Raw genomic sequence first — 17,289 nt, 5'->3', positions numbered from 1 at the left:
CTTTATCCATTCATTTATCAATGAACACAGGTTGCTTCCATATCTTGGCTATTGTAAATAATGCTACAATAAACATAGGGGTACATATATCACCTGAAGTATCTTTTGATCCTTTCTAATAACCTTAGAGACATGTCCTCAAAATACATTGTGAATTCCCAGAGGAAAGCATTGCATTACCGCCATTTTGACCAACAAGGTAAGACCTGAATAATTGGATATTGACTTCATTTACCCAAATATGAGTTGGAATTTCTTTGGTTTTCAGATGTCATGATAAAGATGGAAATTGTTGAATATTTAGGTAATTGTGACCCTCATAATATCCTGATTGTTTCATTTTGGATTGGATGAATAGATTTTTGTCAGAAAAAAAAATATGCTTGTAGATAAAGGCAACAAGTTGAATAAGGGACACTGGAATTTTATTTTTAAAATGGGTCCAAGTGCATCTTATGTTTTCTAAAATTTGAGAACAACTGCTAGAATACTAATGAATAATCATTATTTCCTGGGAGCAAATGTGGAGTTAACAGCTTGAATCAGAATTAATGACCTCTCCCCAAAATAATACAGTAAAATCAAGAATAAGTTGATCGTAACTGTCTTAATGTACACAAATATTTTTCTTAAGAGTTTCCTGATGTAGTGGCCAAAGCGTCATGGACTTCAATTCTACATCCAGCACCAGTGGGTACAAACTTGTGTAAGTCTTATTATTTCTCTGAATCTCTGTTTCTCAGTCTCCTCCTTAAAATGTGCAGTGTTAAAAAAAAAAATGTGGCAGTGTTGTTGTGCTACCTATGTGAGCTAAGAGAAAGCTCCTGGTATGCTCTTATTCCATCTGTCTCTGACATTTCCTCTTGTCTAGTTGGCATCTTTCACTTAATACATTCAAAACAAAACTTGATCCTTCTCCTCAGAACCATTCCTCTTTCAGTCTACTCTCTTTCTAAAAGGCAAACTTTGGTTGCTCAGATCAGTGAATATAGAGTCATCTTTAACCAACAACCAATTAATTAGCAAATCATGTTGCCCATGCCTTCAAAATACAGTTGACCCTTGAATAGCACTGGTTTGAATGGGTCCACTTTTATGTGGTTTTCTTTTTTCTTTCATTAAGTTTTACTGAAAAACTTTTAGAAACTTATGACCACTTGAAAAAACTCACAGAAAAAGAGTATAGCGAAGAAATAGCAAAAAAAAAAAGAACATTAATGTAAGAATACAATACAGGTGTACTGGTGCGGAGGTGCTAAAAGTGCCAGCAGCAATGATGGGCAGGCCGGTGTGGGGAGGGGCACTAGGATCCCAGTGACAGGGGAACTCTACCAGAGGAAGACAGGAGAATCTGCACACTTCAGGTGGGGGGCTCCATCTCAGAAGTGCTGGGAGCAGTAGGGAAGGCACAACTGGCATCTGCCTCAGCTGTAACAGGCCTTGTGTTGCAGAGTGTCTCCTCCCTGCCCGATTAGAGGGTAATCCAGGATGGGCCTTAATCCTATATGAATGGAGGCAGGGACTGCAGCTGCTTCTGGAGCTGGCCAGCCAGGAGTTGGGCGTCTTGTGCAGACTCCCTGCCTGGTGAGATGGAGGGGTCAGGGGCAATGGTTTGGGGACCCAGCAGGTAGCTCTGCCTACCTGACACTTGGGAATGAGCTGGTAGACAGGGCTGGGGACAGTGTGAAGAGGTGATGGAAAGGGGCTCTGACAGGAGAGGAGGCCAGGTGAGCTACTTGTCCTCTGAGACAGAGGATGTACAGACGCTGCCCCCTCAGTTGGAATCCAGGGTGGCCAATGGGCCCTGGTAGTCCTGCATCTCTCCCACTATGCATTCCTACTGGGGGCTGGAGGGACACCTGGGGGAGGAGCAGACCTGGCAGCAGGCAAGGGAAAGAAATGGGAAGGCTGTATAATACTGTGGTTAGAGATGGTCTTCATGTCACCCAGAAATGCACTGGGCGTGCCCTGGAGTGCTACTTTCTCCTCAAAGGCTAGGTCTTCAACAGTGATTCTTTTTTTTTTTTTTTAAGATTTTACTTATTCATGAGAGACCCAGAGAGGCAGCAACACAGGCAGAGGGAGAAGCAAGCTTCACGCAAGGAGCCCAATGTGGGACTCCATCCCAGGGCCCCGGGATCACACCTGGGCTGAAGGCAGGCGCTAAACTGCTGAGCCACCCAGATGTCCCTTCAACAGAGATTCTCAATCCAGCTCAGGGTGTGGTGGTAGCCTCAGAGGGTCCCTTTGTCTTGTCTCCAGGGCTCCTTAGTCTTGTCTGCTGGTTGGAAGCACAAAAATCTTACTGAGGCCTGCAACTGTCAAGTGCACCTGAGCTGTTCCTTTAGGTATGTTTCTGCCCCATGGTTATGTGTGCATCCTTTTATTTTATGCTTGCACTTTTTTTTTTTTTTAAAGATTATATTCATTTACTCATGTCGGACACAGAGAGGCAGGCTCCATGCAGGGAGCCCGATGTGGGACTTGATCCCGGGACTCCAGGATCATGCCGGAGCCAAAGGCAGGCGCTCAGCCGCTGAGCCAGCCAGGCGTCCCCCTAAGCTGGCTCTTTCTCTGGGAAACCATCAAAGCTGCAGCTGGACACCAAAAGCCTCTCTGGCCTACTTTCAGTGAGGACATTTGGAGCACCAAGGCCTGGGCTATGGCCAGAGAGTCTTTCTCTGTAGCTGTGAGAATAATGAGATGGAGCTGTTTGAGACTGTAGGGCAATTGTGTTTGAGACAGCTGCCACAAGAGGTCGAGGTTTTTTCTTGGACATGATTCCTAGCTTTTCCTGGGTGGAGGTAACTCTGCAGGCCCCAAGCCTTTTGAGAACCCCAGAAACTGAATGAAGGCTGTGTCTGACATGCCAAGAGGGCCCCTTCCCTAACAGCCCCATCTGTCTCAGGCTGTGGGGTCCTTCTGCTGCTCGGCAATCACTTTCCCAGTCTTTCTCAGAGCCCTCAACATGACTTCTCTGTGGACTGGCCTTGGGCACATTTGGGTGCTGTGGGTGGCATAGCGGGTACTACGGGCTCCTGTACTACACAGGGAGTGAGAATGCACAGTGTACAAGCTGAGCTGCTGGACATACTTGGATTGGGAGCAGATATCACTGCCTTTCTGATTGCCTTGCTTGTCAATTGAGGCAGAATCTATAGAGCCCCAAAACTCACACTGGAAAGTGGTGCCATGAAGTTAGCCCCTGTCTCCTGCAAGGGTTCATGGAGGCTCAGGGGACCCAAACACATGGGCAGCTGCCAATCAAATTGGGATCCTATAGTGTCCCCTCCTCGAATCAGGGCCTACTGTGTGCCCAGAGGGATGCGAAGCAGGGGGAAGTGAGCTCTCCCACTTGCATGAGCACTGGGGGCCGTTGTCTTCCCTCATTTGCCAGATGCCTGAATCAGATGTGGTCAGAACCAACCCCGAATGTCTCATCACACCTAGATAGTAGCAGAGGAAGCTCTCTTGCTGACTTTAGCTGTATGGGAGGGCAGGGCTGTGTCCTGCAGATGAGATGAAGAACAACTCTAAGGGCGTTCTTCAGAAATAAAACAGTGCATACACCTCCTCCAGGCCTGCCCATGGTGGCTCTAAGGCACCTAGAGCCCCTGCCTCCAAGTTAAGCAGCTGCTGGAGGACATAGCCCTTCATTCTCAGGTGCGTACACGGATTAGGTCCTGGGTCCCTGGGAGAGGTACTCCAGGCACCCTCCAGTGGCCTGCATAGATTTTGACCATCATCTTGTCTCTGTAGTCACGGGCAATAGCAGCTATCCTGGCATTTTGGCTGATTACCCAGTAGACCCAACAAGGTGAAGTGATGAGCAACATATGCCCTTGTTTGCCTTACCCTCTTCATGCGAGGCACCACACATTTACATGTCTTTGTGTTCCTCCTATGAAACAGCATCTTCTGCTCTTTCTCTAGGGTCCTGTAATAGAGAAGTTTTTGACCGCTGAAAAGAAGGGAGGAATCAAGCATGACCAGAGCCACCCATGGTAGGAATAGACCCATGTTGGGGGTGCCCAGGACACAGCCAGACTTCTCTGGGGCCCCTCCAGCTCAGCCCTTCGGACTCCCAGGCTGGCTCCCTGCTGGGCCATTCAGGACTGCTCACCATGAATCAATGGTCCAGACCCAGGGTCGGGCCAGGGCAGTGCTAAAGGGGGTGAGGGGAGCTGCAGAAAGATTTCCTAGATCCTGAAGAGGCAAGGCCTCAAGTGCCTGGATGATACCACTTTCTTCAGGGTGAGAATCCTAGGAAGGGACAATAGGTGAGGGCTACAAAGAGGAGCTATATGGATTGCAGAGAGAAAGTGGAAAGAGATGAAGAAGGAAAATACATTACAGGCACCATGATGCTGGGTTCTTCTGAATCCTCAGAATCTGCAAAGTAGTCTTTGAGGGGATATGGCAGTGACGTGGGGGTGGCCATGGGAAGGGAAACTGCAGAGTTAGTGGAAGTGAGAACCCAGCCCCTGCTGCTCCAGGGATGAGGTACCCTGAATTCTGAATGATTCGTCCTCAGCTCTGAGTCCTCCCCCAAGCTCCACTTCCTCATGTCTACAGGGGAGGGAGTGGGTCTTTGCTCTCTGACCTGCTTTTCCAGAGTCACATTCTCTCAATGACAGGAATGGATGCCTGTGTCCTGTTCCTCCTGCAGGAAATCACTGTCTCCATGACAGTCTGTGACTGATATTACCTTCCTGCCTCCTGGCTCCTTTCCTGGTTCCACTTCCTCTTCTAAATATGCTTCATTTCCTTTCTACTGTCAACCTCCACCAATCACATTGTTGTGGAATATGGAAGCATCAGAGGAAAGACAATACGTGTGCTGGCACCCACCCACTAAATCCACGGGTTCCTCTTGTGTAGGGAGCAGCTGTCCTGGGTCAGGGATTGCTGAGGACCTTGAGGGAGAAAGTGCCAACCACCTCCACAAAGTGCCAGTGTCTGTTCTGAGCCTGAGATGACCATACTCAGGAGACATTTTCACCTTAAGCAACCCCTTCAAATTCCTAGAACCGTTACAGAGGGTGGTAATTTGTCCAATTTCTCTTAGTGACTCAGTGAGACCTTTGGAAATGTACGGCCATGTGACCACATACAGTACCTGCCAGGGTTTGTCCCGACCATGGGAATGAAAGGACCTGGCTTGCCTAAGGATCACAGGGTGGTCGTGACAAGGATGTGATGAGGGCAAGACCAACACCATATGGCTGAAGCACTTGGTTCTAAGAGAAGCAGTGACCCTTAGACCCATTGGCCAGAGTCTCTGCCCTGAGTCTGGTTAATGCCAGGTGACAGCTTAGTGAGGCTGTGAGTACAAGTGTCTGCAACAGGACCAGCAGTCCCTCACATAGTCCTCTAGAATTCCTGCCAGCCATGGAGCATCTGCAGTGCAGCTACACAGTCTTCCCTCGAATGGAACCATATTTGCCCATCTGATGGGTGAGGTGTGGAGTCTGGGAAAGGACACTGGAGCATATGCAGAATGCCAGAGGGAATATTCTTTACATATCTAGGTGTGGGAGTGGTCTTTAAGGAGGAGCAAGCAGGACAGAACCATGATGTCACATGTCCTAGAAGTTGAATGGGAGGGAGTTACCTCTCATGTACCACATTAGAACTTAGTCTTTGGGTCAGGTGCCTGTGAGAGTTGTTGTGTCCCTCCCAGAATCCATTCATGATAAATCATTAAGAGAAATGTCCCCCAATCTCTCATGCACAATTTCCAAGAACCGCCAAGCAAAGAAAACCAAGACTTGACATTTGGCAATTGTAAAGGTGTGTGTGTGTGCAGGTTTCATGGAACGATAGAGTTTAGAGAGCAAAGCAAGGATACACTTTTTCAAAGGCAGCACACTCAAAGCCTACAGGTGCAATTCCTTTTGATATGTCATTCGAATATGAAATGAGCAAATCCGACATCTACACATATTTCCCTGTTCTGACTTCATGTGCATCTTCATAGTCTCCAGATCATCAGATACAACCGAACTGTTACCTGGAACCCTCTCCCATTGTTTCCCACCTGGGTGCTGTTCCCTACCTGGAAAGTCTTCTCCCTCATTCCTGGGATCCTGGAGGCTCTCCACAATAAAATCTATAGACACATAAACATGAGCAATCCCATTACTGGAGAGAGAAGCCCATTCCTCCTACTCTAGTTGAGGTTGTGGTGGGTCATACAGCACCTCCCTGATTTTTTCTGTGTGTTTTCAGAAATTTGTTGGGCTTGGTGGAATTGGAGTCCTTCAATAAGACATTAATCACAGTTGTATATCTGAATTGTGATAAGAGCTGCCATGGGAATCACTGTTCACACTCTCAGTTTACAAGCCTATTATAGCTTTCACAACCAAACTTAGCAGCCCAATTCTAACTCTTATGGATACATGTGAAATGTGTCTAGTGTGACTGAACAATTTGGTGTTTTCTTTCATTATAATTAATAGAGCTAATTAGTGATTGAATGAAATTAGTTATACACAGAGAGATATAGGCTAGTGGCTAGCACCCTCGATAGTAGAGCTGTAGAATCCAAAGATGAAGAAGACATAATTATCCGTCCCTCGTTCCTTGCTGACTAGTATGCTGGCCTGATGGGATCATTCATTTGCAGGTATTTACTGGGCCCATGCACATATGTCAGGTACTCTATGAGGTCCTGGGAAGCAGAATGTACAAGTCAATCCAACACCTACCAAAATCCCAATGTCATTTTATAGAAACCGAACAGATAATGCTAAAATACTTATGGACCTCACACAGCCAAAACAAACTCAAGCATGAGAAAAAAGTGGAAGCTCCACTCTTTCTGACTTCAAATGCAATTGAAGCTACAATACTCTAACAAATATGATACTGCCATAAAAACTGGCAGGGAGAACAATGGATCAGCATAAAGAACCCCAAAATAAACATACATGGGCACATTTTAAAAAAATATTCAAATTCAATTTGCCAACATATAAAACCCAATGTTCATCCCACCACATGCCCTCCTTAGTGCCCATCACCCAGTTACCCCATCTCCCCACCTACCTGCCCTTCTACAACCATTTGTTTGTTTCCCAGTTAGGAGTCTCTCATGGTTTGTCTCCCTCTCTAATTTTTCCCCAGTCAGTTCCCCTCCTTTCCCTTATAATCCCTTTCACTATTTCTTATATTCCTCATATATAAGAAACCATATGTGAAACCATAGGATTATTCTCCTTTTCCGATTGACTTGTTTCACTCAGCATAATGCCCTTCAGTTCCAGCCATGCTGAAACAAATGGTGGGTATTCGACCTTTATGGTGGCTGAGTGATATTTCATTGTGTGTGTGTATATATATATATATCTCACATCTTCTTTATCCATTTATCTGTTGAAGGACGTCGTGGCTTCTTCCACATTTGGGCTATTGTGGACATTGCTGCCATGAACATTGGTGTGCAGGTGTCATAGTTTCTTACAGGAGAGTTTCTCTCATTACATCTCAATACCCATTCCCAGCAGAAACCCAGAATCATTGTGGTTCTGCAGACTGAAGCAGAGAAGAATTTCTCACCTTCTTCATTATTTACATTATCCCTGGGTGATGATAAAAAAAAAAAAAAAAAAAAGGAACATTGTCCTTCCTTGCTGCATCCACCTGCGATTAGAGAATAAATGTGAGGAATGTATCACAATATACAGTGTTTACACAGGTCTTTGGTTCTCTTTAGGAAGCCAAATGGGAACAAGTGAGTCAATGGCCCTAGAACAAAACATAGAGGACATGAAAAAAGCTCGAGCATTTCACGCAAGATGTTGCAAGTCCATTTTGATCAGGGAAAATTCACTTTCAAGGACAAACATTGGGGAAAATGCTCACTACCGTACAGTTTGTAACTGATCTTGTCATTCATCAAATACCCTATTGTACCAGGTATCAGGTATTAACACAGTCTTACTTGAAACTCTCTGCACTGAGATAATTCTATATATCATCTGAGATGTCCAGACTCATAATTTCATAGCTTAATTCTATTGAAGGAGAAAAAAAATGTCTCAGACAAATGAGTTTACCTTGGAGGGGGCTGGGGCTTCTACCTCTGCCGTCCAAAGAAGATCTTCTGTCAGGTCCTCAGTGGGAGCTAGGAGGATACATGGAACTGCCAGGGCCCCAGTGATGGTGCTCAGCAACTAGTCAGGGAGCTTTGCTGGATGTAGACACTGTGGGAGTGTGTTTTTAAAAAACATGATTCAACTGAGGAGAACCCATTTAAACTCTTCCTATATTTTTTCAAGATTTGATTTATTTATTCATGAGAGACACAGAGAGGCAGGTTCCTCTCAGGGAGCCTGATGTGGGACTCGATACCAGAACCTTGGGATCACAACCTGAGTCAAAGGCAAACATTCAACTGCTGAGCAACCCAGGCATCTCTAGACTCTTCCCACATTCTAATGGACTTGGATTTCCATATACTTTGCCCCAAGAATCCCAATGTTTTGGATTTGAGGATGCAGCTGCAGGCCTGGCTGGGATGCTGAGTAGTTTAGGGTACATGGACCCATTTCCTTTCTCATTTGTGAGAGAGGAGGAGGGAGCACACTGGGGTAACATTCCCTCTCAGGTTCCAGAATTTGCATTGTTCCACAGAGTACAGAGTGGCCCTGGAGAGTGTGAGCAGGAGAGACTTGGTGACCCCAGCGAGCACATATGGAGATGGGAGGGTGGAGAGGGAGTGGGCTGATGGCAGTGGGAGCATTGTGTTCAGCATCTGCATGAAAAGGAACCAGGGTGGTGAGAAGAACAGTGAAGGCAGGAGCAGGTGTGGGGAGTGAGGAGTGAAGGGAGCTAGCAAGTCAAACAAAGGAAGGTTCTGGAAGGATGAGAACAGGAGGCTTCTGTCTCTTTCCTTTTTGCAGGGACTGAGAAAAGAGCCCTGAAATCAAGTGGATGGACTAGGAAGAGGGAAAAAAGTGATATTAGCACTTATGTTACTATAAAGTATTATGCTGAGCTCCATCTGTATTTACATAAGAGTTAATCACTTCCTTCAGCACCATGTGCAATTATGTAGATAATATGAATAAAGACCCAGGAGACTATCTGCAAGCACTCTGGGAATCTCAAAGACAGGAGCTGATTGAAAGAGATGGAGCCCTGGGGTGTTTTTAGAGCATCAGGGGCCCCAAGATAAGGGCATGTTAGGCTGTGTTCCTCATGGGTGTGCTGGAGGAGAAGGACCATGGTTGAGAAAACACAGGCATTGCTTCTCCCAGGCGGTCATTGCCTGCTCTTCTCTGCAGCATAAAGCACTGTGTTAGGGGCACTCAGAAGCAGTACCTAAATCTTCACACTCAACCCCAGCATCCTGCAAACCTTTAACCTAAATGTGCAAATAAGCAATTTTAGGATCCTTAGGTATCATGATTCAGGGGATCACAGATCTCTTCTTTGCCCTCTCTTTCACTCAGGCAACCTCTATGGTGATGTTTTTCGATTTTTCTGGTCTATCATGGCCCCATTTCCACTCTGAAATTCCTATCTCCACCTGTACCACTATGGCAGACCTCCTGATTCTTATTCAGCATGTACCCAAAGGCAGTCTAATAGCGCAGTCTCAACATTCCTAAAGCTGAACAACTCTTCTGCAAAGTCTCCCCCTGTCTACCTACCTTCGTTTATTCCCTCTCTGCTAATAGCATGTCCATCCTTCCTGACAGGACAGGAGCCTTGAAGTCAGCGTGGGGTGACCAATGATTTCACATCCCACATCCAAACTGTGGCCAAACCCTGTCAGGTCTATCAGCAAAACATATCCAGTGTCGTAACTCTTATCACCACTCTATTGCACCAGTCTGGTCTGAAACCTCCTCTTGATTAGCCTGAATTATTGCTACATTCTTGTGACAAGGCCCCTTCATCTCCTCTTGCCTTGATGCACAAAGCCTGGTTTCAACAGAGCTGCCTGAGTCACTCATATAAACTGTGGATCATGTCCCTCTTCTGTTCAGAATGCTCCACTGGGTGGTGTCTCACTCAGTGGCCTCCGTGACCCTACACAGAGGGGCCCCACTTCATCTGCTTTTACCCCTGTTCCCCTCCTGTCACTCACCTCACTCTGCCTCAGGACGTCCCACTGCTGCTGGGACGACCAGGCAAGTCCCTGTCCTCAGGCTTCGCACATGTTGCTCCTCTTCAGCATCTTCCTCTGCTGGGCTAGGCTGGGTCATATCCATTCCTTCTTAAGGTCTCTGGAGGAGTGTCACCTTCTTAGTAAATTAATCCATTTTAATATGTAGCTCCTTCCCTACTCTCAGTTTGCCTTCCTGACTTCTCTGTTTCTAAAATGCAGTAACATTTGCAGATTCCTTTGTTTACCCTCTGCCACCCTTCACATGAATGAAAACCAAACAAGATGGATTTTTTATGTGGTTTTCACAGCTGGTCCCCTAGGAAAATCCATTGTACATCATCAATACTCAAGAAATCCACATAAAAAAAAAAAAAAAAGAAATCCACATAAAGTGAAGAATTGACCTCATGCTCATTATCCCTGACATCACAATGTCCAGTTAAAATGGGCTCCACAGGGATCCCTGGGTGGCTCAGTGGTTTAGCACCTGCCTTTGACCCAGGGCGTGATCCTGGAGTTCCGGGATCGAGTCCTACATGGGGCTCCGGGCATGGAGCCTGCTTCTCCCTCCTCCTGTGTCTCTGCCTCTCTCTTTCCCTCTCTATGTCTATCATCAATCAATCAATCAATCAATCAATCTTTTTAAAAATGGGCTCCTCAGCCCTTAGCTATGCTCCCAAACTCCCTACACTCTGTGCTTTCACACAGACCTCCTTCCAGGCTGACATCAGTATCATTCTCTTACCAAGATATGACTCACTCTTACCAAGATATAACCTGCTCAGCGACAGCGACATCTCTCTTTACCATCCCTTCTTTCTGTTCTCAATTTTCCTTACCAGGAGTCTCTACTGTATACTTAAGTGATTGCTGTCCATGCTTCATTCCTCCTACCAAATGCTCATTTAACTGAGACCAAACCAGCTCTCTTTCTATGGTTGTTTTAAATTTCCTAAAACACACCTTTATAGAAATATAAATGGTTAATTATGATAAAGCTTATAATTTGTGGACAAGATCCTTTATTGCGGTTTCCTCTAGAAGAACTGGGCAAGGCGTGGTTAGCAGTCTCAAGATTGGCTAGTTGGAGTTGGTTCTGTGGTCTCTGGTGCATAGAGGCTTCCCCTGCTGTCTGGTATGTGGCCCTGGGTGATTAGGCCAGAGGGCACATGGCCCAGAGTGTGAGAGCCATAGAGTGGGCACCTGGAAGTGTGGGATATGGATGATTGAATGTGTTTGAGAAGCATTTCTGGCAGGAGAGAAATGGGCAAGCAGTAGGCCATGGTAACTTTGGGCATGACATAGGATCCTCCAGAACATGTGTGTCCAGAACAGTAAGTGCATGTATGCAGACAGTAAGGCCTCAAGTTCATGGAAGCTAGATACATGGTCAGTACAAGGGCCAGCTCATATGCTACCTCCTCAGAGAAGTCTTCCCTGCCTGCGTGATCTACAGAGGCAGCCTGTTTGCCCCAAGTCTCCCTAGCAGTTACCTCCTTCATAGAACTCAGGGCTGGTCTTCCTTCTCTGAACCTGGCTGTGGCTCCCCTCATGCAGAGGACAGGTCTTTGGGTGGTTATGAGGCCCTGCATATCTCTTTTCCCATGGCTGCTCCTCTCTCTCCCATAGCAGCTCCCACTATACCTCTTGATTTTTCTGAGCCCTGCTTTTGTCTCCAGACACTGACCCCTTTCACCATGCTGGGTGATGCTTGTTTTAGTCTCCCCTGCATGGTGTCAGCTCCACAGGAGCAGCAGGGCTGTTTGTGTGTCTTACTCATTGATGTGCCTGCAGCCTAGGTCAGTGCCAGCCACATAATAGGGGCTCAGGAACAAGGAATGAACAACTCTTACCACTACTTGAAATGGCCCTGTTTGTGTTTTCGTGTATGGAAGTTGTCTGTGCCTCTGGAACATCAGAGATTGGGACCTTCGAAGCTGAATCCCTACCCTCAACATGGGCCTGGCACATGCGACCTACTCAATAAGCACTTGGGGGAATAAATGTACCAGTAAACACAAGGAACTAACAATGACATACACAGATATTGACCTCAAGGGACTGTTGAAAACAAGACTACAGGCTCAGAATGGAGTGGTTTATGTTAAGCCCCACATCACCAAACTGAGAATTGACTTATTTACCATTTTGGCTGTTCTAGACATGGAATCTTAACCAGCTACTCAGGAATTACCTCAACAGCACTAGTTAGGTAACCTGCATGATAGACCCTGCTTCCTCTAATGGAAAATAACCTTGCAGTAATCAACCCTCTTTTTACTTTGTGTACCACCCTAGTCCCACCAAGTTCTAACTACTCCCACCAGGTTCTGGACACTTGAGCTCCTTTGTATCTGCTAGACTGGATGCTGCCTAATTCACGAATCCTTGCATAAAGCCAACATCTTTAAAATTTAGTCAGTTGAAATTTGTTAACAGAATTTACAGTCCTTTTTAAAATTAGATTTTTCTTTCAAGAGATTATTATAGTCAGAAGGGGTTATTATGTAATAATGAGGAAGTAATCCTCAAACTCATGATTACAAACAACATTATCATCTCACATGGTTCTATGAGTAGTCTGGGCTCAGTTGGGTGGTTCTCGCTTAGAGTTTCTCATGCTCCTGCAGGCAGAAGACATCTGTGGCTGCATCAACTGAAGACTCCACTAGGTTACCTCACAAGGCTGGCAGGTGAAGCTGCTGGTTTCCTGGGAGCTCTGGTGGTCAGTGAAACAAAGTGTGAGCATCACTTCTCTGTGTGGCTCAGCCTTCTCTCAGCACAGCCTGGGCTTCCATGGACAGCTGCCCAAGAACAGTAGTTACAAGAGAAAGTGGAAGCTGCCAGATTTCTTAAAAGCAAGCCCAGAACTGGCCCAGTGTCATTTGTGTCACTGTCAAAGCAGTCACAAGGCAGCCTGTATTCATGAGGATGGAGGCACAGTCCCCACCTGAGAGGAGTAGCATGTTGCATGTGTATAAGGACAGGAGGAATTCATGGTGGTGGTCTTTGGTGTTGAGTCAACATAAAGGTTTAATGATGAATATTACAATCAATCTGGCACTGGGCACAGGGCCCAACATGGCCTAGATGTCTTTGGGAGCTCATAGTCCAGAATGGGAATCAGATACATAAACAGATCATTCTAAAACACTCCATGAAGCAGTAACTGGTGTAGGGCTTATCCTCACCACAAACACCTGGAAACTGGAAAAAATACATGAAATAGCTCTTCTTGGCCATTGGACTACAGTCTGCTGATACTGGCGGAGACCATCCAAGGATAAGTCTGGAATTTGGTGGTGGTGGGGGTGGAGGGCTGTTTCAAAATGCTCACAGAGTACACCTGGATTTGGACCTTGTCACCCAGACACTGAAATCTCTTGTGATTTACCAGTTGAGGAGGAGGTAAGTGGGTTGTATTTCTAGAATGGAGACTGAAGGGGATTATACGGCTGGATTGGGAGAAAGCCTGGAGTTTCTAAATAAAGGAGGTTACTTGAAGATATTCTAGAATTGTATAGAATTCCCACATTGCATTGTAGTTGTTATTTGCTCTGACTTTCACTGAGCTCTGCTAAGGATGTGACAGTAGGTATTGGCTTCATGGTGTTGCCCATCACTGGAATTTGTTCTCCTATTTGTGAAGAGATAGTGGATTGCCTCAGTTATGTTTGGGCTCTGTTCTGGTCCCCATGCCCTTTGGCCCTTTCGTCCCTGTGTTCTTTGTCCTTTTGGGGCAGTGTTGGTGTTGAGTAGCTAGATCTTAAGTTTTTTTTTTTTTTTTTAGATCTTAGTTATATTGAACAGGGCTTCTGTTTTTAGTTCTTAGAAGAAAGAATAAAGTTACAAGAAAGCTAATTTCTATTTATTTATTCAATTAATAAATATGTATTGAGTTCCTACATTGTAGGTGCTGAGGATTCAATACTGAGAGTCTCAGCTCTTATAGGCATTATACTCTAGTAGAGAGAGAAGAACAATGTGCAGAATATATAAAAATATGTCAAGTGGTGATGATAAGAGCTATGAATTAAACTAAAGCAGGTGACAAGAGATTTGGGGAATGGAGTGGGGGCTGCTACTTTAAATGGAGTGCTCATGATAGGCCTCCGATAAAACAACATTTGATTAGTTTGATTCTACAATCAATTTTGGGGCCCATTTAGATTCAATCTGGTATTGTATCTCTTAAGGTAATGTATACAATCTCAGAATCCTGCTAGGTTCTACATGATAGGCTATTGGACATGCCACTAACCCTACATAAGTTGACTGAGCCTCTGTCATCAAAGATTCAATTTTTTTTCAATTTGCTCTGTCAAAAAAATTGGAAAATTGTTCATTCAATTGATTTTTAATTTCTGCCTGATTAGATCTAAATTCTGCAGTCATGAAGTCTCTTGAGTCCTTTATGCTTTTTTCTAGAGCCACCAGTAGCTGTATAATAGTGCTTCTGAATTGGCTTTCTGACATTGAATTGTAATCCAGATTTTGTAACTCTGTGGGCAAGAGGACTGTTTCTGATTCTTTCTTTTGAGGTGAGGTTTTTCCTTCTAGTCATTTTGCTCAGTGCAGAGTGGCCAAAAACAAGTTGTATTGGGAAAAGGAGAAAAAGAAAGAAGAGAAAGGAGGACTGTAAGTCCCTTGACTTCCCCTGGAACTTTCCAGTGCTGCTTGGTCAATAATTTGTTTTTCCCCTGTCCCTCTAGCGGGTCTTCTGGGGGAGGGGCCTGTTGTGCTGATTCTCAGGTGTCAGCACTTGGGGGAGCTGCTCTGCCCCCTGCCTGGTGCAGGGCTCAGTGGGGGGTGTTTACCCCGTGAGGCCCCAGGAGGAACAACCGCAGTGGCGGGGCCAGCTCTGCAGCCCTGGAGTCAGCCCCCACAGTAGCTCAGGAGCTCTCGGCCTGCAGGGCCTGGAGGCTCCGGGGTGGGGCCGCTGATCTGCTCAGCTCGGGGCAGGAGCGTCCTCGCTGTCCTGGGCCCTCCCGGCCTCTGCCTGTCCCGGGGGAGGCCGGATCCTGGGCTGTGTCCCGGCGCCCTGTGCTCCGGGGCCTGCGCTGTTGGATTCGCGCTCCCGCCCCGCAGCCCCCTCCGCGGAGCCGCCGCCCGAGCCCCTCCGAGCTGCTCCGGGTCCCGCCGTGCGCGCTGCAGCCCTTAGGGAGCTCGGCGCACTCTCCTGGGGCACAGGTGCCTGTTAGTGTCCCCGGGAGCCCGAGGGCATCCCCGCCCTCCTGGGTCCAGCTCTAACTCCCTGCGAGCCCCTTCCCCCCCCCCCCCCCCAAGGTTGGTGCAGCTCCTGCTCCTCCGGGACGGGGCTCTCCTGTCCTGGGGACACTCACCCCGGCCTCAGCCCGGCTCCTCGCGGGGCCCCTCCCCCTTGGAGGCCTTTTGTTTCTTTATTCCTTTTTCCCCGTCTTCCTACCTTGATAGAAGCGCGAACTCTTCTCACTGTAGCATTCCAGCTGGTCTCTCTTTAAATCTCAGGCCGAATTCGTAGATTTTCAGGATGATTTGAAGGTTATCTAGGTAATTTGGTGGAGACAGGTGACTTGGGGACCCTACTCTTCTGCCATCTTGCCCCTCCCTCTGGAAAATTGTTCAATAAAGATTAAAATTTTAAAAAATACGATGCAGTTTGGCAGTTACTTACTAATCAATAGTTTTCCAGAGAGCAGGAAAGAAGGGGATACCTTTGAGAACCTGAACTTAATGCAGGCATAGACTTGACTTTGATTTTTTTTTCAAATATTTTATTTATTCATGAGACACACAGAGAGAGGCAGAGACATAGAGGGAGAAGCGGGCTCCTTGCAGGGAGCCCGATGCGGGACTAGATCCCAGGAGCTCAGATCATATCCTGAGTTGAAGGCAGGCACTCAACCACTGAGCCCCCTAGGCGCCCCATTGACTTTGAATTTAAACAGGAAAGTAGTCACTAGTGAAGAGAGATGGAGGAATATGTAGCACCATGGCAGGGAGCTGCAGCCTTGCTTCAGATGGACTTCTTCAAGTGTGAGATAGGACAGGAGCCCTTCTGAGGTAAGGAGATAGGTAAGAATTTCCTAGATTCAAAAGACAAGGGGAATGTCCAAAATGTTACAAAGCAGGAAGAAATGATTAACTATCAAGGCCTATGGGGTTGACAGATATTTATAAAACACAGTAAGGATATGATAGCTGCAACCATAGGCAGGGGAGATATTCCTGTTGTTTGGGATGGAGGTGCTTAGAAGTCAGAAACGTTGAGGGAAAAAAAAAAAAAAAAAAAGAAACGTTGAGGGTTATCCTCATGGAGGAGACTGATCTCGGAACTGAGGAGAGGTGCAGCTGACTTACAGGGTTGGGTCAGTTCCCCCAGAGAGTCCCCTGGGTTGGGAAAAACTGCATGTGGGGGTCAGCTGTGAAGAGGTTGGAGAGGAGGGTGTGATAAGAGGCCGGAGTCTCTGGGTGTGACCTGAGAGGTGACACATTCGGGAAAAATCTGGGTCTGACATCTAGCCCTCAAGATCAGCATGTGGCGAACAGAGCGGCCCGGGTGGCTCAGCAGTTTAGTGCCGCCTTGGGCCCAGGGCGATCCTGGAGACCCGGGATAGAGTCCCACGTCGGGCTCCCTACATGGAGCCTGCTTTTCCCTCTGCCTGTGTCTCTGCCTCTCTCTCTCTCTTTCTCATGAATAAAAATAAAATTTTAAAAAATGAACCACTCATAAAAAAAAAAAAAAGATCAGCATGGCTAGGGGTTGGAGGTTCAGAGACAGGAAGAGCTAAACTTAAGTTGTAGTTCTGCCATTTTCTAGACACCTCATACTATCCTTTATTTTATTTTATTTTATTTTATTTTCATACTATCCTTTAAATAAAGCTTACTGACCCTAGCTCTTCCATAAGTAGCAGGCTTATGTGAGGATTCAATAAGTGCATACGTGTAAATCCAAGTCGCAGATTCTCTATCATGCCTGAAATGTTTTCTCTCTTACAGATCTCAAGATCACAGAAATGTGATTCATCATCTTCCTAATACATTATCAGTATTTGTGCAGTGCAGTTAATCATGACCATTGATTTGGGTAGTTTTTCACAGTATACAAGTACTTTCCTACACATCAATCATGGAGTGAAGAAGGAATCTGGTAATGAGGATTAGTAGGACAGATCTCCATCTAC

General features: G+C 46.2%; 1 long non-coding RNA gene across 1 annotated transcript; it reads right to left on the bottom strand.

The window, feature by feature from the left end:
• Window positions 1–399: 399 nt before the first annotated feature.
• On the bottom strand, window positions 400–15,604 carry LOC121478957. Its single transcript, XR_005984627.1, has 7 exons — window positions 15,549–15,604; window positions 10,103–10,241; window positions 8,064–8,210; window positions 7,564–7,647; window positions 6,059–6,112; window positions 3,856–3,937; window positions 400–2,278 (listed from the first exon to the last, which is right to left on the bottom strand). It is a non-coding gene; the product is annotated as an uncharacterized LOC121478957 (long non-coding RNA).
• Between the last annotated feature and the right edge of the window lie 1,685 nt (window positions 15,605–17,289).

This window comes from Vulpes lagopus, chromosome 19, assembly GCF_018345385.1.
Source record: "Vulpes lagopus strain Blue_001 chromosome 19, ASM1834538v1, whole genome shotgun sequence".
NCBI lineage: Eukaryota > Metazoa > Chordata > Mammalia > Carnivora > Canidae > Vulpes > Vulpes lagopus.
The sequence above is the reverse complement of the archived record's forward strand: the minus strand, read 5'-3'. Positions and strand labels throughout refer to the sequence as shown.